This window comes from Panulirus ornatus, chromosome 15, assembly GCF_036320965.1.
Source record: "Panulirus ornatus isolate Po-2019 chromosome 15, ASM3632096v1, whole genome shotgun sequence".
NCBI classification, from domain to species: Eukaryota; Metazoa; Arthropoda; class Malacostraca; order Decapoda; family Palinuridae; genus Panulirus; species Panulirus ornatus.
In genome coordinates this window covers 31,071,443-31,098,252 of record NC_092238.1, presented here as the reverse complement: position 1 = coordinate 31,098,252, position 26,810 = coordinate 31,071,443, and the positions used below count along the sequence as shown (strand labels likewise).

At 41.8% G+C, this 26,810-nt stretch overlaps 1 long non-coding RNA gene across 1 annotated transcript; it reads left to right on the top strand.

The window, feature by feature from the left end:
* The first annotated feature begins 740 nt into the window (after nt 1-740).
* LOC139753611 (uncharacterized) lies at nt 741-26,810 on the top strand. The gene is made up of 3 exons (XR_011713736.1): nt 741-951; nt 11,189-11,349; nt 26,745-26,810. It is a non-coding gene; the product is annotated as an uncharacterized lncRNA (long non-coding RNA).

Below are 26,810 nucleotides of genomic sequence, written 5' to 3'. Positions count from 1 at the left end.
GAATGAACTTGTGACCTGTAAAAGAGTTGAAAATTATCGTCACAAAATTGTTGTTGTCATTAGCTGAAGTACATGGAGAGAAGCATTTGTTTGAATTTCATGACAATTAGCTGAAATGTCTTTTTTTTTTTTGTTTTGTTTGTGTGACTTTTTACCCCCAAAAGATTAGCCAAGCGTTAACAGACTGCAAATTTGATATATCCCTGATGAGGAGCATGGAAATTTCTTGAGCACTGGCTGAAATATAATCAAATAATGGCCAAAAATATCTTTCTTTTTTGTGTATGATCTTTGATTCCTTTAGAAAAGCAGAACTGACTCAGATCACTTATCTTTTGCCGCAAATCAAATGAGGTTTGTGAAACTCCATACTATGTTTTGTCTCAGTTTAGTGAACAGTTTGAAGTATTTTGAATAGTTTAAAGAATAACAACCCAAAATTTAAGTCTTGGTGTTGTGTGAACTCTGTCCATATTGAACCTTTAAGACACCTACATCAGTACAATGAAAGAAGTGTTTTCTTCAATGCTGTAAGAATGCAGTTTGTGTGTGTGTGTGTGTGTGTATATATATATATATATATATATATATATATATATATATATATATATATATATATATATATGAGGGTAGGGGGTACAAAGGAGGAGGGAAGGCAATTTCTACCCCTAGCTTAGATTTTAACGTAAATCTTACGTGTCAGTAATGCCATTTGCCCCACTTATTCTTGAACAGGCCCTCACCATCTGTAGGCGACGTGGATGGTATGGATGTGTCGTCCTTCAGACGCGCCCTCCTCCCAGTGAACGACTGACAGGTTTTCTACGTCGGTGACGTCATCAAAGCTGTGGGGTACCGGGTCGGCGTTATTCATCGGTGGGAATGGCGAAGGCGTTGAGACGGAAGCAGCAGTAGCAGAGTGAGAACAAGATTGGCCGCTGTAGTTAGCAGGTACGGGTCGATAAAAGATGAGATAATGGAAGCTAAGCCCGGAATTCTATGTAGCCACGGGATGTCTTATACCCTTATAGTCCTGCTGTGTACACACACACACACACACACACACATTCAGGATTCCGTGGAGTAGTGGCTAGAGTCGATGCCCACCGGGTTCGAATACTGCGCACAGCAATCAGCTCACTTTCAGCCTAGCTGTTCATCCTTCCTTTGGGGTTCGTCGATAAATGGGTGCTTGGCTTAGGATAGAATATATATATATATATATATATATATATATATATATATATATATATATATATATATATATATATATATATTACACACACAAACACAGAGAAAATCGCTCACCTCCTCATCAATAAACCAATCACTGAATCATTACACCTCACTCCGTTCCACATTCCCTCCTCAGCCAACTCCCAAAAATAGAACAAAAAAAACAAAAGACTGTCAGACGACAAAACGATTCAGATCTTCCTTGTTTCTAATGGTGTAGACACCGTCCCCTCGCGCAGGGGGCCCAGATTTTAAACTAATCACTGTCTGTCCCGTTCGTAAGGCGATCTGCTTCAATGTGGGTCCCGAGAAAACCTTTCACTCGCACAAACTTTGATCGAAAAGTTCCCTATCAGTCTTAAGGACTTTTGTCTTCACGTTACGTCTCTTGTTTTTATGTTTTTGTTTTCTTTCTGTTCTGTTGAAACGATCCTTTATTTGGGATATATATATATATATATATATATATATATATATATATATATATATATATATATATATATATATATATTATTCTTTCTTTCAAACTATTCGCCATTTCCCGCGTTAGCGAGGTAGCGTTAGGAACACAGGACTGGGCCTTTTTTGGAATATCCTCACCTGGCCCCCTCTGTTCCTTCTTTTGGAAAATTAAAAAAAAAAAACGAGAGGGGAGGATTTCCAGCCCCCCGCTCCCTCCCCTTTTAGTCGCCTTCTACGACACGCAGGGAATACGTGGGAAGTATTCTTAATCCCCTACCCCAGGGAAAATATATATATATATATATATATATATATATATATATATATATATATATATATATATATATATATATATATATATATATATATCCAGGACCAGGGAGGTAAGGCATATGTTTTTACATTAGGTAAGAGAACATGGTTGGTAGGTACAAGACACGTAGACAGGTTCTGATAATGACGTCTTCCACTCCACCAAGAAATACATATTAGACCTGTCAATTCCCCGGACTGAAACGTCGTCACTTGAATATGTATTCATTATCCTCATGTGCAGTTTATCGTCGAGAATTCCAGTACAAATGCCTCCATCACTTTGTTTCGTAAAAAGAATGCATAGAGATTATATATGGAAGATATGAAGGCCGTGGTCGTCCCACTTTCCGGGTTAGGTAAGTGTCCGCTGTAATTTACGAAGTGAAAGAAAACTGAAGTTTCTTGCTTTCGGGAAACCTTGCCTTACCGCTGGCTGCAAGTCTGCACAGTTAAATTTTAAATGATTTCTGCGCACAGAAAGGGCGAAAATAGACAAAGGTTTTAGATCTAAGAACCGTTAGCAGTTAAAGGTCATTAAGTCTCAACCAGGTGATTCATCATGAAATTTAAGGTTTATTACCTGTCCCGGTATAATATTAAGGCCGTCAACGTCAAATTATAATAAACGCGAGTGGAAAACTCATCACCCGAAATGCTTGTAAGACCTGCCTCAGGTGTTCATGATGATTCTAAGACCAATTATCCAATCACTGCGTAGACGACCCTTGCAAGAATGGGTTCGCTGGAGGATTATTTCGGCTCTAGAAATATCATCAACTGATAGTCAAAGTTTCATCCATGTTTTGGACAATGACATGTTTACCAAATGGCGTCCTAGCTTCGTCTCTTCGATGTATATCAACTGACTGTTATATTTCTCTCTTGTGTCTCCCCTGATGATGTGATTATTACACGAAAGTGCACGTGGGAACTTTTCGTGTTTCATTTTCCCCGTGGAATCGTAGGAATATCTTGATCACGCGCAAAATTGTGATCCTTTCCAATGTATATATATATATATATATATATATATATATATATATATATATATATATATATATATATATTTATGTGCTGAAAAAGGACTGATGATTGGGAATACCTGGTTTAAAAAGCGAGATATACATAAGTATACTTATGTAAGTAGGAGAGATGGCCAGAGAGCGTTATTGGATTACGTGTTAATTGACAGGCGTGCGAAAGAGAGACTTTTGGATGTTAATGTGCTGAGAGGTGCAACTGGAGGGATGTCTGATCATTATCTTGTGGAGGCTAAGGTGAAGATTAGTATGGGTTTTCAGAAAAGAGGAGTGAATGTTGGGGTGAAGAAGGTGGTGAGAGTAAGTGAGCTTGGGAAGGAGACCTGTGTGGGGAAGTACCAGGAGAGACTGTGTACAGAATGGAAAAAGGTGAGAACAATGGAAGTAAGGGGAGTGGGGGAGGAATGGGATGTATTTAGGGAATCAGTGATGGATTGCGCAAAAGATGCTTGTGGCATGAGAAGAGTGGGAGGTGGGCTGTTTAGAAAGGGTAGTGAGTGGTGGGATGAAGAAGTAAGAGTATTAGTGAAAGAGAAGAGAGAGGCATTTGGACGATTTTTGCAGGGAAAAAATGCAATTGAGTGGGAGAAGTATAAAAGAAAGAGACAGGAGGTCAAGAGAAAGGTGCAAGAGGTGAAAAAAAGGGCAAATGAGAGTTGGGGTGAGAGACTATCAGTAAATTTTAGGGAGAATAAAAAGATGTTCTGGAAGGAGGTAAATAGGGTGCGTAAGACAAGGGAGCAAATGGGAACTTCAGTGAAGGGCGTAAATGGGGAGGTGATAACAAGTAGTGGTGATGTGAGAAGGAGATGGAATGAGTATTTTGAAGGTTTGTTGAATGTGTCTGATGACAGAGTGGCAGATATAGGGTGTTTTGGTCGAGGTGGTGTGCAAAGTGAGAGGGTTAGGGAAAATGATTTGGTAAACAGAGAAGAGGTAGTAAAAGCTTTGCGGAAGATGAAAGCCGGCAAGGCAGCAGGTTTGGATGGTATTGCAGTGGAATTTATTAAAAAAGGGGGTGACTGTATTGTTGACTGGTTGGTAAGGTTATTTAATGTATGTATGACTCATGGTGAGGTGCCTGAGGATTGGCGGAATGCGTGCATAGTGCCATTGTACAAAGGCAAAGGGGATAAGAGTGAGTGCTCAAATTACAGAGGTATAAGTTTGTTGAGTATTCCTGGTAAATTATATGGGAGGGTATTGATTGAGAGGGTGAAGGCATGTACAGAGCATCAGATTGGGGAAGAGCAGTGCGGTTTCAGAAGTGGTAGAGGATGTGTGGATCAGGTGTTTGCTTTGAAGAATGTATGTGAGAAATACTTAGAAAAGCAAATGGATTTGTATGTAGCATTTATGGATCTGGAGAAGGCATATGATAGAGTTGATAGAGATGCTCTGTGGAAGGTATTAAGAATATATGGTGTGGGAGGCAAGTTGTTAGAAGCAGTGAAAAGTTTTTATCGAGGATGTAAGGCATGTGTACGTGTAGGAAGAGAGGAAAGTGATTGGTTCTCAGTGAATGTAGGTTTGCGGCAGGGGTGTGTGATGTCTCCATGGTTGTTTAATTTGTTTATGGATGGGGTTGTTAGGGAGGTAAATGCAAGAGTCCTGGAAAGAGGGGCAAGTATGAAGTCTGTTGGGGATGAGAGAGCTTGGGAAGTGAGTCAGTTGTTGTTCGCTGATGATACAGCGCTGGTGGCTGATTCATGTGAGAAACTGCAGAAGCTGGTGACTGAGTTTGGTAAAGTGTGTGGAAGAAGAAAGTTAAGAGTAAATGTGAATAAGAGCAAGGTTATTAGGTACAGTAGGGTTGAGGGTCAAGTCAATTGGGAGGTGAGTTTGAATGGAGAAAAACTGGAGGAAGTTAAGTGTTTTAGATATCTGGGAGTGGATCTGTCAGCGGATGGAACCATGGAAGCGGAAGTGGATCATAGGGTGGGGGAGGGGGCGAAAATTTTGGGAGCCTTGAAAAATGTGTGGAAGTCGAGAACATTATCTCGGAAAGCAAAAATGGGTATGTTTGAAGGAATAGTGGTTCCAACAATGTTGTATGGTTGCGAGGCGTGGGCTATGGATAGAGTTGTGCGCAGGAGGATGGATGTGCTGGAAATGAGATGTTTGAGGACAATGTGTGGTGTGAGGTGGTTTGATCGAGTAAGTAACGTAAGGGTAAGAGAGATGTGTGGAAATAAAAAGAGCGTGGTTGAGAGAGCAGAAGAGGGTGTTTTGAAATGGTTTGGGCACATGGAGAGAATGAGTGAGGAAAGATTGACCAAGAGGATATATGTGTCGGAGGTGGAGGGAACGAGGAGAAGTGGGAGACCAAATTGGAGGTGGAAAGATGGAGTGAAAAAGATTTTGTGTGATCGGGGCCTGAACATGCAGGAGGGTGAAAGGAGGGCAAGGAATAGAGTGAATTGGAGCGATGTGGGATACAGGGGTTGACGTACTGTCAGTGGAGTGAATCAAGGCATGTGAAGCGTCTGGGGTAAACCATGGAAAGCTGTGTAGGTATGTATATTTGCGTGTGTGGACGTGTGTATGTACATGTGTATGGGGGGGGGGGGTTGGGCCATTTCTTTCGTCTGTTTCCTTGCGCTACCTCGCAAACGCGGGAGACAGCGACAAAGTATAAAAAAAAAAAAAAAAAAAAAAAAATATATATATATATATATATAAATTGATTATTAATATTAAATTTGAAGTTATATAGTTATAAAGGAACTGAACGGCACATTGCATTCTGGTCCACTGGCCATACATATATGTAGAAATATCTTTTAACACCTGAAGTGTTTAAAAAAATTTTCATTTGATGATTATAATTTGAAGCTGACGGCCTTGATAACCCTAACAGTTGAATAGTGTAAAGCCTAACTAACCAACCACTCAACTCATATGTATTATGTATTTTACCACCTGGTACGGATTGTAGCTTAATGAACCTGTAGCTTTTGATAGCCAGTAAAACCAACAACACACACACACACACACACACACACACACACACACACATGTAGGTTATATACAATTATTGTGTTTTAAGACTGACTTTTTTTTTTTTTATAGAAATTTTGGCTCTGTGACCTCTCAATAGCCAGTTAGTTAATATTTGCTAAACTCTACAACTACACCCATGCATGGCACGGGGTGTCTCTTGAACTACATAAACAACAATATTGTTAGCGATTCCTCGTTCATGGACATGTTTGCCGACTTGTTTGAGATGCAGGAAATCTAAATGCCAGTCCAAATATAAGAGCTGAGTACTTGATGATGTCACTGCAAGTGTATTACATATTCAGGAGTTTAAACGAGTATATTTGAATGTGTTGACTTTGCAGCAGAAAAAAAGTGAGAATGCCAGATTTGAACACACACACACACACACACACACACACACACACACACACACACACGAGTGTAATACTCTTAGTGTAATAACGCAAATAATAATAATGATAATACACCCCATGTGTGAAATTCTCTCTTCGTAACACACAAATAGCAATCAGTAATAACACAAAAGCCTACCATAATCTGATACAGTATTACAGCATTAGTATTATTTTAACTCATTTTAGATTATAATTACAAATTTTTTAATACAGTAAATAACTGACATATTAATATTAATAGCGTTTGGCACACCAAATTCCGCTGTGGTTACTCGTCTTTTTTTGGGGGGATTCTGACCAAAAACGAACACACATGAATTTTGTGTTGTAAATAATGAACTGATCCCCGTGGAGAGGTGGGACAACAGGGCGAGAGGAGGTCCGGGGATGAGTTCACATCCCCCACTACCTTCCCAATAAGGAAGCTGGGATTACATCCATGTAGGAAAGTTAGGAGGTTCAGGGGAAATGGGATTCGATTCCCCTCCAGATGGCAAGCCAGGTTCGACACCCTTGATAAAGATAACTCCGGATGGAAAGCCAGGATCGACGCCTCTCCAGAAGGAAGTCGAAATAGAAAAAAAAAAAAAAATAAAAGGCTGAAACAACATTCCAGGGAAGAACAGGTCTACGAGGATAGAAAAGACGAAAGCCTTTACGAAGGGAAAGACAGGTTCAGCATCATCCCCCTCCCCCAGACACACACACACACACACACACACACACACACACACACACACACACACACACCATGAGAAAGGAAGGACCCGTGCAGTCACTGCAGGAGGACCAGCCTCGTCCCATTACTGCTTTGGGAAGACCCGAGTCACATCCCCACCAGGAGAAGAGCCACTCACACACAGACAAGGTAAGCCAGCATCACGACCCCCTGAGGAAGACCTAAGGTAACGACGCCGCCCCCAGAATGAGAATAAGGATCAAAGTTTTCATAGTGTAACCCAAGACCAGCGGCCCCGTGCCGTGCGCCCCCTCTCCATCCTCCCTGGGAGGGTCAGGGTCACACCTCTCCACTTGCACCTTACCACCACCACAATGTCTTCCCACCTACATACCAACACCACCTACCTACACCCCTTCCTCCACCAGTACGTCTTACCCCCCTGTACACCCTCCCCTTACCGTGAATCTCTAAGAAAGCCAGGAACACGAGACACCCTCCCTCCCTCCTTCCTCTGTATCCCCTCTCCCTTGGAGAGCCATGATCATGCCCCTTCACCTCGTGCTCCGTTGACAGCCAAAATCGACACCATCCAAGTGATGATGGTGCCTCGTGAAGATGAACCAGCCCCTCCTACACCCACCTTCCTAGGGGAGAGCCGTGGATCATCCTTCCCAGGGAGAGGAACTGGAAATCCACAGCTGAGACATTATAATGAAGGAAGTAGCCAGGATCACTAAAGTCTTGTCTGGATTGAGACCAGACTCGTGCACCCCGAGGAAAGCAAGGACCACGTCCCTCGCCAACGGCCACTCCCATCGGTAGGAGAGAATAGCTCGCGCCTCCTGGACGACATCCAAAATTCACGCACTCCAGGAGGGAGGAGACAGGATCCCGTCCCTTGAGGAAGGTCATGTTTAAACTCCTTCGAAGGGGATGCCTGGATCAGCGGCCGCCCCTGAAGAAGACCTAGAGCCCATATTCCTGTAGGCGCCAGCAATCACTTCCTTCCAGCCAGGCAGGATCAGACTCCCCCGGGTGAAGAGTGGGAGAATTAAGCCTCCGCCCTAACCCCCCAGAACCCCCCCTGAGGATTTCCGGGGCTGAAGTCATAGCCGGGGGGAAGAGAGAGAGAGCCCCCTCCGATATGTAATGGCGTGTGGAGGTAAAGGGAGGGGAAGGGGAAAGGGAGAGGGGGATGGAGTAAATGTCAATAAGTGTGTCCTGGAGTGTGAGATGTGAGGCCCTCGACCTGGTCAGCTGCCAGTAGCCAGCCAACCCAAAACAAGACCCGGGGGAATCCTTGGGGTGACGCTGATTCCACCCGTGTGTGTGTGTGTGTGTGTGTGAGGGGGGAGCCTCCTTCTGGTGTTTGTGTGTGGCTGTGATGATGCGAGGGCCAGAGCTGGGGTTCTTCTCTGGTGTGGAGCTGATGCAAGATCATGTTGCGAGGGGGTTTACGCCGTATGTTGCTGGGTTCTGCTCACAATTCATGTGAGGATGTCTGGGGATGAGGGTTTAACCGAGGCCTATGTTGTCTCTGAGGTACTGAAGGGTTTTTTTTTTTCTTCTTATTCTTTCTCCAGGATTCACGTTGGTGGATATGTTTGGTACAAGTTTCATATGTAGGGTCCAGTGCTGTCCCGTCTTCCTTTGTGGGGTCGAGTGTTAGGTTCATGGTGATCGTCTACTGTTGTGTTAGGCTCACGTTACCCAGCTGGGGTATAAGAAATATACAAGAAAGTATATCTGCCAAGAGACATTCTTCCTGTTAGCCTTGTGTCAGGGGGTGTCCAGTGTGGGGGTGGCTGGGGGGATCCCCTTGATGATTTCACTTAGTCACTGTTGCAGTGCTGAGTTTAAACTAAAATTCAGCCACGTCATACAACTGAAATTATGTAGACATATTGTGCAATTGACCTCGAGTGAACGAATGGATATTTTTTTCTTCTGTTCACATGCTTGGCTTCCTTCAAAAACAATCTGGGTATTTCATTGGATATTACAACCGAACACTCTCTTATTTAGAACACACCCCACTCTTGTATGATAGACTGAATCCACACGATAGTATCTTCAAATCTTCAAGCGCTCGTTGCGTTTTTTAAAACACCAAACGAGAAATGAACACAAACAGAAAACGTAACACACGACTCTGGATAATTATTGTCATGTCGGATGTAATGTACCGCAGGATCCAGGCAGCGTCTAGGGTCGATCTGTGTGCCTCTCATTGTACAGTGTGGGTTTCTCTCTCTCTCTCTCTCTCTCTCTCTCTCTCTCTCTCTCTCTCTCTCTCTCTCTCTCTCTCTCTCTCTCTCTCTCTCTCTCCTGCCTCGCTAGCGTCGCTCATAACCTTCATCCGGACACATTTTCAACGGGGGAAAACATGGTCGTCAAATCTCTGGAACCTTAGTTTATTCTGCAGTGTTTCTAGGAGAAATAAAAGAGTTGATAAGTATGATGTATTTGTAGTCGATATTTTTCTCAGAAAAGGAAATCAAGAATAACTTCTTTCGTTCCTAAGGAGAGGAAGGAAACGTCACTGAAAGAAAAAGAAAATCTTATGTGGTGGTCCCACATTCTTTACCCCCTGTCACAAAATAGGATCTTACGAAACCGAAAAAGAAAATGGGAACTTTACAAACCAAACCCCCCCACACCCCCCCTCCCCCCTAAAGAAAACTAGCGTCGGGCGTCGTGTCCTTCATCCATAAACACATCCAACTTCCTGACCAAATCATAGCGGAACATAAAAGACGGTGTGACGGGCACACATGGCACACTCGTAAAAATATTGACACATCGTCCTCAGTATTCTGCTGAGCAAGAGGTTCCAGTCTTCTATCCTCGCCATTCGTCTCTCTTTTTTTTTTTTTTCCTGTCCCCCTACATCATCTCCACAAATCATGTTTCCTTTTTTTTTTTCTGAAACTCATAAAGGTGATGGTAGTCTTCTGAACAAATATATAAAATGAATTTCTTGCAAGCTTTTTTTTATTAGCTGCTGAGCTGTCAGGTTTCAGTTATTAAGAACTTTGATAACTGTATTATCGCATGATTAATTCACCTTAGAATTATATATATATATATATATATATATATATATATATATATATATATATATATATATATATATATATATATATATATCAACAGCAATTTTTGTATCTGACTCTCTAAATAAATGATCGAAAATATTCATCATAAAGACAAAAATAAAAAAAAAGATATATTCGAGAACTGTGTTGAAAGGAAAGTATGAAAAAATATATGTGAAGTAGTAGCGCTGGTCAGGTCAGTAGTGTATATGATGAACCAATCAGCATTGGCAAGATTCAGGAACCATGGCAAAATCGTAGCTGCCACTCCCGTACACCACCATGGCATGACCCGTGTTTATGGTGTGTCGTAAAAAGAAATGGATGTGACTTTCTATAGGTGTGTTTGAAATATGGAATTCATTCAGTCGTATTGTAACTCGGGAACCATCTGAAAAGAAAAAAAATAGATGTCTGCTCAGTTCTTTTGTTTTACTTAAGATGGAAACGTTCGACATTTATTTGTATATATAGATATAAGAATTCATTTCACCGAGGATTCTTCTTTACAGTGTTACGACAGATATTTTGAATATTGTTAGAGTTTTGACGGTCAAGCGGTCCAGGTGATGGAAAAGCATGAAAAGAAAAAAGAAAATCTGCCACTGTTTTTCTGTTAAATCCACACACACACACACACACACACACACACACACACACACACACACGTTGTTTATATATGAATTTATACAGATTCAACGAAACTCATGTTTTATCGAACATAGTTGTAGGAAGATGATGTATGTTCCGTCTAGGTTTTATTCCTCTCTTAGATTTTGATGACAATAAATGAATATTAAACAAAGTTTCCACACTGTGATACGTTTAATCCCTCTTTTAAAACCTAGGCTTTTCAGTACCTATCTAGACATTCTTTGAATCCAACGTAGTATTTTAAATATGAATAACGAATAGATGTCATTATTATTTTTTTTTTTTTCCTTTTCTTCTCAGACGTGTTAAGAAACGACACGAGCGTCCGGCTTGTGTGGCGCTGGTGAGGGTTAAGGTCGCCGTAGGTGGTGAGGAGCAGCCTAGGCTAGGCGGCATCTGCCCTCCCCCATACACACGTTAGCACAGCTTTAATACTCCGGAGAGAAAAGTGGTCTGAAGAGGTGAGACTTTGCGACTCTCTGAGAGTAAAGAGGATGGTAGATAAGCGAGACTGTAAGTACGGTGGGACAACCTGGGGAAGGGGGAGGAGGCTATGGGCATTTTAACGTAAAATGACATTTTGGGTTTATGTTGAAATAGTTTATTTGAGTCCTTCGTCCTGAAATTGCCAGGGGAAGATGGAGAAAATTCATGATAAGGTAAATTAAGTCATCTTGGTAAGAGTGAGTTGTGTGGTAGACCTTGGAGTAACGCACCACGGCAGGAAAAAAACAAAACCCTTGTCATTTCTATACAGCAAATAGAAGGAAATTGATGGTTAGATACAGACTGCTGGGGGGAATTACGTCTGTTCTACTTTTTTCCCTTCCTCATTATTTCTCTGTTTTCTTCTTTCTTGGTTTTTCTTATGTTCATTATTATTATCATCATCATTATTATTATTACTATTATCATTATTATAATAATAATAATTATTATTATTATTATTATTATTATTATTATTATTATTATTGTTATTGTTATTATTATTATTATTATCATTATTATTATTATTATTATTATTATTATTATTATTATCCGAATGGTTATAATTTTCTTTTGTTCAATCTTCATCTTCCACCCTTATTATCATCTTTATCTTCCTCCTCTTTTCCTTCATCCTCCTTCATTTCTGCTCCATCCATCACCGTCTCTCCCTACAAGGAAAGGCCCAGCAGGAAAAGACATAGAGTGTGGATCGTTAAGGATCTCGGAGTGATAGAAAAAAAAAAAAGTAAAATCTAGAATTCAAAAGCACACTGAAACTATATATTACCGCTGTGGCAAGAAGTGAGTGGTATGATGATGAGAATTTTCCACCTATATCATGAGAAGCAGATTAAATACTGTTATTTAATCACCAGTCAAGCAAATGGGAGCAAATAACAGTGGTTCAAGAAGCAAGACTTACTGTGAGAGGTAGTCAGAGCGCTCGCCCTGCCATCATCATAGCCGAATCTTGCTACATTACCCACCCCCTTCTACCGACTCTCATATAAAGACGCCTCTAGGAATAATTTTCCCTCCTTGAAGAGGGCAACAGACGGAGAGTCGCTGATAACGCCAGGGAAGAGTACGCGACCGTTAAACAGGCGCGTGAAGCCCGCCTCCTCCTCTCCTCTCGCCCATCGACTTCTACAGTATCGGGAGGACGAGATCTTAAGACAAAGATCTTGTTTCCAAAAAGTTTTACCAAAAGATGACGTCGTGTCAAAGTAATTGTTTTTAATGCGTTATGTAAAGGTTACAAGGTTCTGGAAAAATTAGCAATTTTTTTTTCAATATTTGTAAGAATTGGTACAACAGATTACGAGAGAGAGAGAGAGAGAGAGAGAGAGAGAGAGAGAGAGAGAGAGAGAGAGAGAGAGAGAGAGAGAGAGCTCTTTATAAACACCAAAACCAACATGTAATAAGTGCTTCCTGAGACCGTGACCCCTGAGTATGTGCTGCAAATGTGAGTGTTTTGCTGATGATGTCATGGAAGTACACTACGTGCCCTACTAACAACAACAACGAGTACATGAACATGGTTAGGTATTGGGGGTGACGTACATGTGATGACTGTTCAAATGCTACAAAGGGGGTAAGATAGGCTGTGGTGATATGACGACAGAGTTTTCCTTTTACCATTAGGGCGAGGCTGACTGGTGTTGTTGCGTACCCAGTGAAGATAACCAATGTGCCGATATTTATTCTCACAAGTTGCTGTCTACTTCCTGATAAGAGCCACGTCGACAAGATGTCCAGGCAATAGACGGCAACGCCTCCCCCCCCCCCCAACCCCCCAACGATGTGACAGGCGCCTGTCTGCTGCTCTGAGATAGCTTGACACACAGCTGCAACGATAACTGCGACAGGAGACAGGACTTGTGTGAAGCAGGCACAGAAACGACACAGCAAGTGAGATGTCGTCTCGATGGCTGTACATAGGGTAGTTGAGCAGGTGTGGGACGTCAAGTGGTGCTGAGTTGTGGTGGAGCCAACCGAAGGAGTCGACAGCTCCAGGACTGGTGGAGGTCCACTAGAAGCCTCATAATGGAGGCATATAGTATGAATAAGAACGAGAGCTGAGCTTATCAGGTTCGGCTCACGCATGCTAGAGGCGCACCATCTGGCTAGTCAGCACAGAGAAGGAAAATGAAGTCATGGGTGAATAGAATAGACCGGAATATGTCGGAAATTAACCCTGTTCAAAGATTAGAACTTTCCTAGGAGAGAGAGAGAGAGAGAGAGAGAGAGAGAGAGAGAGAGAGAGAGAGAGAGAGAGAGAGCTATCGCTTGGAAAAAGAATTTCAGGTGAACAAAAACTTCATGGCTTACCCCCAGCTTTCCCTGGGTTAACGTATATTGGAAAATTAGAAATGACAACGTATTGTTGTTTAGTCGAAAGAACCCTTTGCAGGGAGACGATGGAAAGAATCAAGGGAAAACTGACGAGGGAAAGAAGTTTGAGCCAAGCTGGAAATATTCAGGGTTTAAACCCGGGTTGGTTGAGGTAGTGTTTATTTTAGGTAGCTGGCCGGAGGGGCAGCTGGAATGGAATGAATTTGATGTTGTTTATGTAAGAAGAGCCCTTTGCAGGTGCTTCGATAGGCTAGAATATGTGAAGGAAAGTGGTCCTCCCAGGAGCTCAGAGAGAAGTAAAGACGATATCGAAATTAGGAACGAGTGTTTCGTGGAGGTAAGGGGCGGGCGGCCAGAGCGTAGCCTAGCATCATCGTTTCTGCGGCTCTGCTTACAACCCAGATGAGGACCCCTTGCCTGTTTGGTTGTTTGAGCTGTAGGCCATTCAGCTGGTCGTTAAGGACGTCAACATCGAGCCACATCCACAGACTCAAAAATTGAATAGCTTTAGGGTGCTATAAGAACACACACACACACACACACACACACATACTGTACGTGTGACGATGTGGTTTTAATTCAAGCTTGGTTGGTGATTACTTAGGCTTTAACCCTATCACTTGTCACGGTCATTAAGGCCGCCAACGTCATGGTGTAACCACCAATTAACAAAAAAATACGGTCATGTAATCAAGGTAATTCTGTGACCATTCACTCTCTCACTACATCCAGCTGCCATAGTTATGTTTATATACTGGTTGGGCTTGGAGACATGGTTTACAGTGTGCAGATGTATTTTCTTTACCTCATAAAATTATTTTCCGCAAGGCATCTTCCATGAAGAAGTCTTCCCTAGATTTATGATAATAGTCCATACGAAACTGCCTAATTGCTTAGAAAAATGATAACCACAAATAGAGATTCTGGTGTATTAATAGTAAACAATGTGTAAACTTCATATTCCCCGTTGTATTATTAATTTTTAGTTTAGCGACCTTGTTATCCTCATGGAAAAATGCAAGAAATTATGATGTTTCCACTAATCATACAAGGAAGTTAATTTATACGCATATTTGATAAGTTTCCTTTTACGTTATTGAAAAAAAAAAAGTATTACGTCAAATGCTTCCAGAATCTTACGAAATATTCAGAAAGAAATGTGCATATACAATGTCAACAGGTTTCTACTAATATATAAAAAGCATAAAGCAGTTCCACTTAGGTGTTATTTGATTTAACTATCGTACTACCCAAGCATAATTTCTCCCCAGGAATCGTAGTAACCGAGTGTCAGAATAGACGTATCATACGCTAACAGTCGTACGTAAGTTGTCATCATGGAGAGCTTTATATAACCAACATTAAAAAATTTAACACGTAATTTAAAGGCGACTAAAGGCGCCAACTCGACGACTTGGCGCCCCGCCAAAACGGCCTCGGGCGGCTCCATTGTCTGGGGGGGCCAGAGATTTCACTAGCTCAGATTAACTACACTCCATATAACGAAATTTATACGTGGAGCCCGACCACGATATCTTTCACAATAACAAGAACTAGCCTAACAACGCGCATAGCCGAGGAGGATGCGTGTAATGTAGGAAATGAGTGAGGATGGGCGGGTCCCTTCGCGCGTCAGGCTTAGGGGGGGATAGGAGGAGGGGACGACGAGTAAAGACGAGACTGCAGAGGAGTTTTTAATCTCTCTCTCTCTCTCTCTCTCTCTCTCTCTCTCTCTCTCTCTCTCTCTCTCTCTCTCTCTCTCTCTCTATTCATTTATTCATACATTTATTTATCTATCTATCTATCTGAGGCGTGTTTGCCTGAAGAGACGAGACTGCAGCAGAGTTTTTAATCTCTCTCTCTCTCTCTCTCTCTCTCTCTCTCTCTCTCTCTCTCTCTCTCTCTCTCTCTCTCTCTCTCTTCATTTATTCATTCATTCATTTATCTATTTATCTATCTATCTATGTATCTGAGGCGTGTTTGCCTGAAGTGTACATAAAGCCCCAAGGGTCACCATAAAGGCCAGTACGAGCGACCATACCTGTTATGTGTAATCCCAAAATTGAGGAGCAAAACAGTTCCTGAAATTCTCGGCCATTTCCTGCAAATAGCACATATGAAATCTTGATATATTGTTGAAAGCTATGTCTTTCGGGCTCTGGTTTGGAATGTAATTCAAGGGAGAGACCCCTGGATACCCACACACTCCTTTGATATGAGGTGCACACACACACACACACACAACACACACACACACACACACACATATACGTGTTCATGGCACGCAGCATAACATCAGAAAGAGAACAGTAAGGTTATATGGCGTGTGTTGGAAGTTCCACGTTGAGAACACTGAGTGGTGATAATGATACGTAAGGATGATAAGATAAATATGATTGCATTAGTGTGCGTATGCAAATTACCTGTTTGTACTGTAAGAGGATAATTTGACATTCATGGTGCTCCATCTCTTGATCCGTCTCTATCATCATACGATTTCCTCATTCATTTCATTCCATTCATCCACTATTATTATACATGTTTTTTACATCCTTTCTAGTAGGTTTTTTTTTTTTTTTTCATTTTCATGTGGCTTCTGGTTCTTCCATCGAATGCCCGTTCACTATCTTCATTATCAAGTTGATTTCATAGACTTGTAGGTTGTGAACTTGTGACCAGGTCACCCCCAACACTTCTCTCCTCCTCGGTGGGCAGATGTATACATGCATACATGTAGGTCTGAGTGTATCATGCGTGCGTGAATAATTCATGTGTGTAAGTGTGTGTGTGTGTGTGTGTGTGTGTGTGTGTGTGTGTGTGGGTGAGCATAGCCTTCATAAATAAGGACACAGAAACACCATAATACCTTCAGACCAACGCCGTATTATTATTGTTGAGCGACACTTTTATTCGTCGCTATCATAATCTCCAGTGACGTCACAACCAGGTGTAAGGTAGGTGGGGAGGTGGATGGAAGGGAGAGTGGAAGGGGGGGGGCGTTGAGGATGTGGGTTGGCATGATATTCAACCAAGGAAATATGTAGAGTGGTAAATCCTGTCTCAGGGACGTGTTATCTTGCTGAGAATTTCCCCAAAGGCCGGTGTGGTTAATTCGGGGATTCTGACATTATTAAATCAGGATTACTGGGCCATCTTGCTCCGCGCCTTTCATGTCTCCCCGGACTGGGTCCACCATCCTCACCTCCCCCACCTCACCACCCGTACCGGTACAATGCCGTCTTTGTAGCCTACTGTGGAAATCTTGTCCCCTTTCTTTGTACCATGTCTTGTTTGGACCTTTCCTCTCCCCTTACCATATATCTTGCCGCCCCTTCCTTGTGCACTGTTCCTTTCGCCGTATATTCTATGCCATCTCGTCTTTATACCACGCCTTACATCTTCCCATGCACTGTGTCTTCTATATATATATCCTTCTTCGTCAGTCCCATAGCTTCTTCTACCGTGCCTTCACTGTGCCATATGATCCCTCCCGTGCATTGTACCTTGTCTAATCATACCTCGCCTTAGAATGTACATTCCTTTCCTTCGTATCGAGGCATCGTACCTCTGTATCACACTCCTTCCGTTCCCCTATCATCGTACCTTTCATATAGGTGTATCCTATCGACGTATAGCCTTGTACTGTACTTGTTCTTCTTCCATACTGTACCTCTCCGTTCTCTCTTGAGACACTCGGGCTACAGTCACGTCCGCTCCTGCTGCCGTGCCACACACATCATTTTGCACAAGACCTTCGCTGTCTTTCTTTTCACTGTACTCTCTGCCAGGACTCTCTCTCGTTCTTACTTTGACGGCTCCTCCCACACACAACACATCTGCCACATTACCATTTAGGGCATTCAACAACACCCCTTCAAATTTCTCTCTCTCTCTCTCTCTCTCTCTCTCTCTCTCTCTCTCTCTCTCTCTCTCTCTCTCTCTCTCTCTCTCTCTCTCTCTCTCTCTCTTTCATATATATATATATATATATATATATATATATATATATATATATATATATATATATATATATATATATATATATCCCTAGAGATAGGTGAGAAAGAATAGTACTCATATATCTCCCGCTTGTCGTAGAAGGTGACTAAGAAGAGGGACACACACATATGACATTTTTGTCCCCAGACGGCAGACTTGAGCACAAAGTCCATAAACAAGACGAATGCCCTCAGAACACGCACTTGCAGCAGCGTCGGACATGAAAGCAAATCACTCAGTGTGCCTCTGCAAACAGAATACCTCATCCACTCCATATTATGCTTCACCTGTCTGCTCAAGTAACGCTTTGAAAGGGTGGCGAATGAAACGCAACCCGCAGAGAAGAGAGTAGTGAGAATAATCACCGTTTACCTGACAGCCACGGACATTCCACAGTTCCTTAACGTAACAGAGATACTTCCACGCTCAAAGTCCTATGCAACAACGCCATGGGGTCCCCTCCCAACCAAGCCACATTGTTATGAACAGCCCACCAGCCTTCATGCCATGATAAGGACCTCACCGTACTTACAGACCCTCCTACCCTCCACAGACACCACACTCATAAAACCCACTTACACCGGTATGACTCGAAAGACTAAACAACTGCCCCTTTTACCTATCCTTAAACATCACACTCCCTAGACAAACATGTTGCGCTTTCTCGTCTACGATTCATACTTCACACCCTCTCCTCAACATTTTCAATATCGATGAAACACATCACAGAACATCTGTCTAAAATGCAACTTTCACACTGAAGAGACTGAAAACGTATTCCTTAACCGCCCTGTACATACCCTTCCCAGACCAACATGGTACATCACAATACTTCATGACCTGTGGCCCTGCCCAGTGACGTGGCTGACTTCTTAAAAGTGCTGCGGGCGTCTCATAAAAAGAGATTAACGTCACCATGTTTGACGCATTGATCATCAGTGAATCTTTTAGAAAATTGACTCGTTGGGGGAAATAAAACAAAAATCCTTCGCTTCTTAATAAGTTAAAACTAATGAAATATTGTTTGAATACAGTTCAGAAGCGTTTAATAATGCGTTTAATTAGGAGTCAGTGGTCATAATATGAATTATTAATGACAATCACCACGCCGCCATTTGGACGCGAACGCCAGCTGAAGTTCTCCGTGACCACAGAACACGGACGATCAGACAGGGGAAACTTCGCGCTTTGAATACATACACCATATCCATCTCCCGCTGGCTGTTTGTTGATTTGTCTGAGTCTCCGTCCCTCGTTCAGTTTAAATCTTTCTGTCTATACTATACCTGTCAAACATGAAAAGTTAAAGTATACAGTCAATGGGATGAGGCTAAACTTAGCGATGAGAGAAGGGGTGGAATTAAGTTCGATCATAGACGTGGTCTTTAAGACATCGTAAACAGGTGGATATTCCTGTACTCTGTTGAGGAATTATTCTGAACATCTGAAGAAAGTGGTCAGGTATCTTTTGGCCTAGTGTTTCTCACCGGGCGTTGACGGCTCTGGCAATAGCTTTCTCCAAAGCATTCCTTTCCTCTGTACGCTGCGGTGTTGCTGCTCTCCTCCTGCTTTACAGGTATCATTTTGACCACTGTTCTCCTGGGGTGTCTGCATGTGTCCCTTCCGCCAAGGCTTGGTTGGTCCCCAGGCACGTTTTTGTCTGATGCTAATGATTAGTTTCAGTGTGGAGACCGGCCACTCGAAGATTGACCGTTATGATACCTCCTCCTTTTATCGAACCGCGAGGCTGTGGAATTTTCCTCCTCCCTAGTTCCCACTTCCTATAACCTCTCTACCTTTAAGAGTCATATCTACAGACACACGAGGAGCTTTGTATACTTTCTTCATTCTTTCTCTCTTATACTGATTATTTTCTCACTCATACTAACCTTGATTAGGGCATGTATCCCCGTGTTATGTCAGTCACAGTGTAGAATATACTTTATGATAGCTTGACCCATATACACTCTATTGTGCTGTCTATTCTCCTTCCCTCTCATACAGATATTACTTCGGCTTCTTCCCCCAGAAGCTAGCAGCTTATACGCTTCCGCCAGTTAACTGGTCCATGTAGGGATAGCCTGGCTTAATCATCCATCACCTCATTCACACGTTCCCTCTTTATCCATTACCTCAGTCGACTTTACTATCCGTCACTTCAGTCTGCCACTCCCTCACTATCCATCCATCAGCCTCACTCTACCATATCTTCACTATCCATCTCCCCACTCTCCCATTCTCTCACTATCCATTACCCCACTCTGCCACATATTTACCATCCATCACCACCTCGCTCGCCTGTCACGTCAGCCTCACCCTCGCCAACATTGTTGCTTCCACAGTCACCCTTCTGTGTCATGTCGTTGATGATTCTCATCACAACGATGCACCAGGGAGAGAGGAACCCTCACAGCGACACCCTCCAGAGAAGACACCACACAGGGTACCCTCACAACGACACCCTCCAGAGAAGACACCACACAGGGTACCCTCACAACGACACCATCCAGAGAAGACACCACACAGGGTACCCTCACAACGACACCATCCAGAGAAGACACCACACAGGGTACCCTCACAACGACACCCTCCAGAGAAGACACCACACAGGGTACCCTCACAACGACACCCTCCAGAGAAGACACCACACAGGGTACCCTCACAACGACACCCTCCAGAGAAGACACCACACAGGGTACCCTCGCAACGACACCATCCAGAGAAGACACCACACAGGGTACCCTCACAACGACACCATCCAGAGAAGACACCACACAGGGTACCCTCACAACGACACCATCCAGAAAAGACACCACACAGGGTACCCTCACAACGACACCATCCAGAGAAGACACCACACAGGGTACCCTCACAACGACACCATCCAGAGAAGACACCACACAGGGTACCCTCACAACGACACCATCCAGAGAAGACACTACACAGTGGAGCGACCAGGAGCATCGGATCACATAAATGTGTATTCGAGGCGGATCATGAGTCGTTTGGGCTGACCTGTACTCATGGTTGAATTCTTAACTCATTTTTACAACTCGTTTTTAGCTTACTAATGCTTCCGTTCATGATGTTTTACATTTCGGGCATGATACGACTCACATATCTCTCCAAAAATACTTGAGTCCTGCAACGTAATCTCCTAAGTACACAGGAATTTTGATAGAAATGGCAGATACAAAGTTACCCTTGGATGAACGAGGCGACTATATAACCTGCTCATAATTGTAATAATTGAGGTAGCGAGTTAGAGAGGCAAGTCAGTATAGGTAACGTCAGCAATGAGACCAAAGTGTGCACAGCTGACACTAGAAGCAATTATACCATTTGTCATCATTCTGTCACATTTTAAGATCTCCTGAATATCATATGAATTATCTCAGAAATGTAGAAATGGTCTGTTTCTGTGGCATTAGAGCAGAGATGTTTCATGACATTAAGCAAAATTATCAACATAGTTTTGGCAACTTTACGAAATGGATTCAGGTCAGAAGTTTACTGAGTCAACAGGTCAGATGTTTACTGGGTTAACAGGTCAAATGTTTACTGGGTCAACAGGTCAAATGTTTACTGGGTCAACAGGTCAAATGTTTACTGGGTCAACAGGACAGATGTTTACTGGGTCAACAGGTCAGATGTTTACTGGGCCAACAGGTCAGATGTTTACTGGGTCAACAGGTCAGATGTTTACTGGGTCAACAGGTCAAATGTTTACTGGGTCAGCAGGTCAGATGTTTACTGGGTCAACAGGTCAAATATTTACTGGGTCAACAGGACAGATGTTTACTGGGTCAACAGGTCAGATTTTACTGGGTTAACAGGTCAGATGTTTACTGGGTCAAGAGGTCAGATGTTTACTGGGTGAACAGGTCAAATGTTTACTGGGTCAACAGGTCAGATGTTTACTGGGTCAACAGGTCAAATGTTTACTGGGTCAACAGGTCAGATGTTTACTGGATCAACAGGTCAGATGTTTACTGGGTCAACAGGTCAGACGTTTACTGGGTCAACAGGTCAGATGTTTACTGGGTCAACAGGTCAAATGTTTACTGGGCAACAGGTCAGATGTTTACTGGGTCAACAGGTCAGATGTTTACTGGATCAACAGGTCAGATGTTTATTGGGTCAACTGGTCAGATGTTTACTGGGTCAACAGGTTGCGGGTCATGTGAGTCACGAGTTAGAAGTTTGACCGACCATACGGGTGAAGGCCAGCGTCTCGGTTCGAAGTTTGCACTACCACTTTATTCTCTCTGCCAGTCCAAGCACTTCATCCACAAGTAAGTAAATAAGTATTCAAATCATGTCAGAGAATATTTTGAATATGTGTATTAACAATAAGACGAGTGCATCCTTGTGGCATACTAATGACGAGAGTAAAGAACTGTGAAGATTTTGAACGTTACGTGCAGTTTAAATGTTTCCCAGATGTGTTGCCACTTTTCTTAAGTTCCATAGAAAAGTAAGCTTTCTCTTCCCTGAGATTTGCACCATTTCAAATTAAATTTCAATGGCCTAAATAATTTATGCCATTTCAGCTTTAATTTCATTTGTCAAAGGAAAAAAAATTATAGCGATATATTTTTTATATTATTAAAGCATTTATGTATTCCAGAAATTAAATAGTTATTTCAGTATTTGTATCTTTAATATATTTATGTCCAGGAAAAAAAGAAAGAAAATAAAGTCGATTTTCGTTCACATGAAGAACCTTACCAAGATGTAAATTTCTGATAACTTTCTCTGTAGGCTTCGTCTCTGACGCCCGTTCTCTCTGGGAACACCGCCACCCGTCAAGGGGGTGTCTACTCTAGTTTCGAAATAGCATTTTTTTCCTCCTAAACTTTTTTTTACCTAGTCACCTGCATTGGGGCTCTGTCGGCCACGAATCTCTTACAAACTGTGGAATTAACATAACATGGTTACATGACCTTCATTCTAATTAGCAAAATGTTTCATTGTTTTATCCGGTTCAAAGCAAAAAGCGGAACTCATAATTATGACGAGCATTTCGGTTGTTCGACGCGGTAAATACGAGGTTTTCCGCGTGACCTAACTATTTTAGACCCGCAGACTCTGCCATCTAATTACCATGGGAAGGGGATACAAAGTCCTAGAGGGAGGACTTAACGATATATGTATATACATATGTGTTCCTAATGAAAAAAAGATAACTTCATGTTTAGATGATTAATGATGCCATCAGTGAACAAGGCTTAGTCAATTTCTTTGAATTCATTATACGAAGGTGAGGGTGGGGGGGGGGGGGGGGCTGGAGCCGTCATTCTTCGTCTGACGTCATCATTCACCATCATTCGTGTTCAGGTTGGCTAATACAAACTTTTTTTTTTATACCTTATTGCCTGAGGAATCTAGCTAATGTTTAATTCAAGTGACCCAGAGTTGCTAGCTCAAAATTTCAGGTGGCGCTAGAAGATTCACTCCCGAAAAAACGCAAAAAAAAAAAAAAATGAAAAAAAAAGCGATAAACGAACTAAAATGACAGCGAAGAAATCTTCTTTGAAATTTTTTTTCTGCTTTTTGATGTGACAGATTATTAATGACAGGTACGAGTGACTGCTTTAACGCTAAAACTCTCGACATTATATTCCAGATCTGCTACTTCCCAGTCCGCAGTCTCTTCCTTCCTCGGTGTCCTGAGGTTTTGTTGGTCTATGTGAGGTTGCGGTTGCGATGGCTTGTATGCTTTCAATGACCCAATGTTTTTCATTACTTCCTTAGGGTGTTTATAATCATACCAGCAGTTTCCATGCCTTCTTAGTTCATTACTTGATAGTTAGTATTGCATTTAAGCTTTTGATACTCAGTCTCTTTCGAAGCTTTGACTTCACAATGTTCATATGACTAAAGCTACGCTTCGCATCAGCTTTGGAAGAGTGAGGTAATGTCAACACAGTGGAAGCCAACTCAGAGAAGCCACTGGAGGGATTTTCTTCTGTTGTATCCCTGGACGAGAGGCTGTTTCAGCCCAGAATGCTGCTCGGGTGCCAGTGTTCTGTTTCCACAATACATGATGAAGCTTCCGAAAGTGGAACTCAATGCGTGTGAGAATTTCTTCGTTATCAAGTAAACATCTTTGCTAATTCCAGTATCCTAGGCTTTATGGGTTGCAGGCTTCCACTTGCACTCGGTGACGACATTGTGATACAGAAAATCACAAGTTTAGCCTCTTCATTGATGAGAGTAATGATATTACGATATTGCGTTGAGGAAACTATTGGGTATCGCTGTCCAGTTCTATCCTGAAAGAAAGAAGATTGTAATGACTTTTTTGGACCTTGTTGAGCTAAGTGACTGTAATGCTAATGGAATATGTGACGCCATCAAGAAGTCCTTGAAAAATAATGGGTTGGAGCTACAAAACCTGGTCGCAATTGGCACCGACAATGTTTCTGTGATGACAGGTATCAACAGTGGAGTATATGTTAAACTTAAGTCAGACGTTCCTCATCTGACTCAGATCAAGTGTATGTGTCATTCTCTACAGCTGGATGTGTCATCATGCCGCAGCTGAGTTTCTCCCTAGGAACCTGAATTTCATGATCAAGAGAGACCTATGATTGGTTCTCCCACTCTGCCATTCGCCTTGCAAGGTACATGGAGGTCTTTTCTTTGATCAATGATGTTCAAGCTCCATTGAAATTATAAAGCCAAGCCAGACTCGATGGCCGTCAACTGAACCAACAATTGTCAGAATACTGCAGCGGTAGGTTGAGCTTAAGACTCACTTTGAAATGGCAAGAAATGGTGAAAGGTAGTGTTACACAGCTCAGATTCTCTGTGACATGTTTTGTGACAAGAAAAACTTTGCCCTCCTGATATTCCTGAAGCATAGTCTTGGAGAAGTTCAGCGTGTAAAATGAGAAATTGGAAGCGGAGGTACAAGATCCAACCAAACTTTTGAGTGACCTTATTTAACTTAATGATTCCTTGTGTTCTAAGGTGATCATCCCAGGCAGAAAATTAAAGTAAGGAGATTCAGCAGAAGACTACTTAGACCCACATCTGTACTTGGGGTACGAGTTTGAAAAGGAGATCGCATACTGTAAGTTTTCTGATAAAAAGGATATTCGAGGAAGATGCATACAGGTTGTAGTGGAGTTGGTGAAACAGCTTCGTCAGCGTTTGCCAGACAATGTCCAAGTGTTACAACTTTTCGATTAACTGTTAGAATGCTGGGCAATCACATTGCACACAGCTGCATTTTACACTTCGACCTTTTGACATGAAATTCTTGCATCCTTTACTGTCTGCAAATCGTACTTAACACAGCTCACTCAGATGATCAACAGCACGTAATGAACAGTGTACTGCAATGAATAGTGGTCATTTCCTGCAGTTTCCCGTGCATCATCATCACTCACTCTTTCAAACGGAATTGTGGTTTGTTCTTTGGCTACTGAATTGCTCTTCAGCTTTCTTGTATTTAGCTGTTTAGCTGTGTCTTTCAATGTCACTAAAATTGGCAGACAGTGGACAATGGCAGTACTTGCAATAGACATACTGTATCATCCCCCCTTTACTTTTCTTAGCCACTTTTCATATTTGGTGTCTTTCAACCACTGCTTTAAAATGGGTTGAGTATATTTCTTATCGTTGTGTTCGTTAAATGTAATGGCCAGCGTGCAAACAACCAGCAATCAATATTGCTGTCCTTCATGGCCCATGGATAGTTCTGTGACCACCGAGAGTTCGACTGTACCTAAATTGAACGCGGGACTTGAGGAGGGGGAAGCCCGCGGAGTTCACCCGAACTAAACCTAGTCAAAAAATATTTGAACATGTTATTTCGATGGAAATGAATTACGCGCAATGTTTGTATTGTTTTCCTTGTTATCTTAATAGCTTTCGATTAAACTTCTTAAATCACATTAACATATTTTAATTAATGTTTGAATTTCCTCATATACTGAAATAACACTTGAATTTAGCGCTGAAAACAATAAAAAAAAGCGCCGAAACAAAAGCGCTAAGGCGCTAAATACGAAGATTAGGCCTTAGGTCTCTATAAAACGCTAGATCTACTGCCAAAAACGCTAAGTTGGCAAATCAGGTCATATAAATCAAGACGTGTCGTGCAAGTCAAGTAATATAGTTATTCAGTTAGGACAAAAAATGATTGGCTCGTGTAAAAAAATTATTTTCATTGATATTTATGTAATTAACTCATTTTCTCTTTCTTTTCCACCTACATTAACATGTTCGCAGATGGTGAACATTTCATAAATGCAAAGCGCTCCAAAGAGAAAGTAATTATTCGGTGAGACACATAATGGTGGTGTAGATGTGTCTTCAGATACAATCTTTAATCTCAGTCACTATTAATGGCTTCGTTCATCTTTTTACATACTGAAAGTTGTTAAGGGAAGTTTTTCCTTATTATGATGTATTTGTGTAGAATTGGGATACATAATTACATTTCCGTGTTATAGTGTCCTAGGTCTCTTCGATGTATATTAACTGACTTGTTATATTTCTCTCTTGTGTCTCCCCTGATGATGTGATTATTACATGAAAGTGCACTTGGGAACTTTTCTTGTTTCATTTTCTCCGTGGACTCATAGGAATATATATATATATATATATATATATATATATATATATATATATATATATATATATATATATATATATATATATAATATCACAAAAATATTTTTCGCTTAAATTAATGTAGTTATATCAAATATGAAGTTCCATTGTTCACGAACATTTCCAAAGCATTTTCAAAAGTATATCTGTGGTCTTATCCATCCGTAATATATATTTATTTCCTCTCCCTCCGCGAGCAAACAGTTATCTCTGCTTGCAAACAAACCATCATCAATTATCCACTTATGAAATGTTTGTAAACTTCCGTAGCTCTCCGGTTTCAATGTTATTAAATTATACCCAGGCCATGAAAATAATAAAGATTTTTCCCCACTTCATGCAAATTAAAGGAGCAATACTGAATAATTGTTTCTTTCCCTTGCAGAGCAGTTTCATGATGTCAGACACGCTTACATCACTCTATATGGCGTCGCTTGTCGTCCTAGCGATC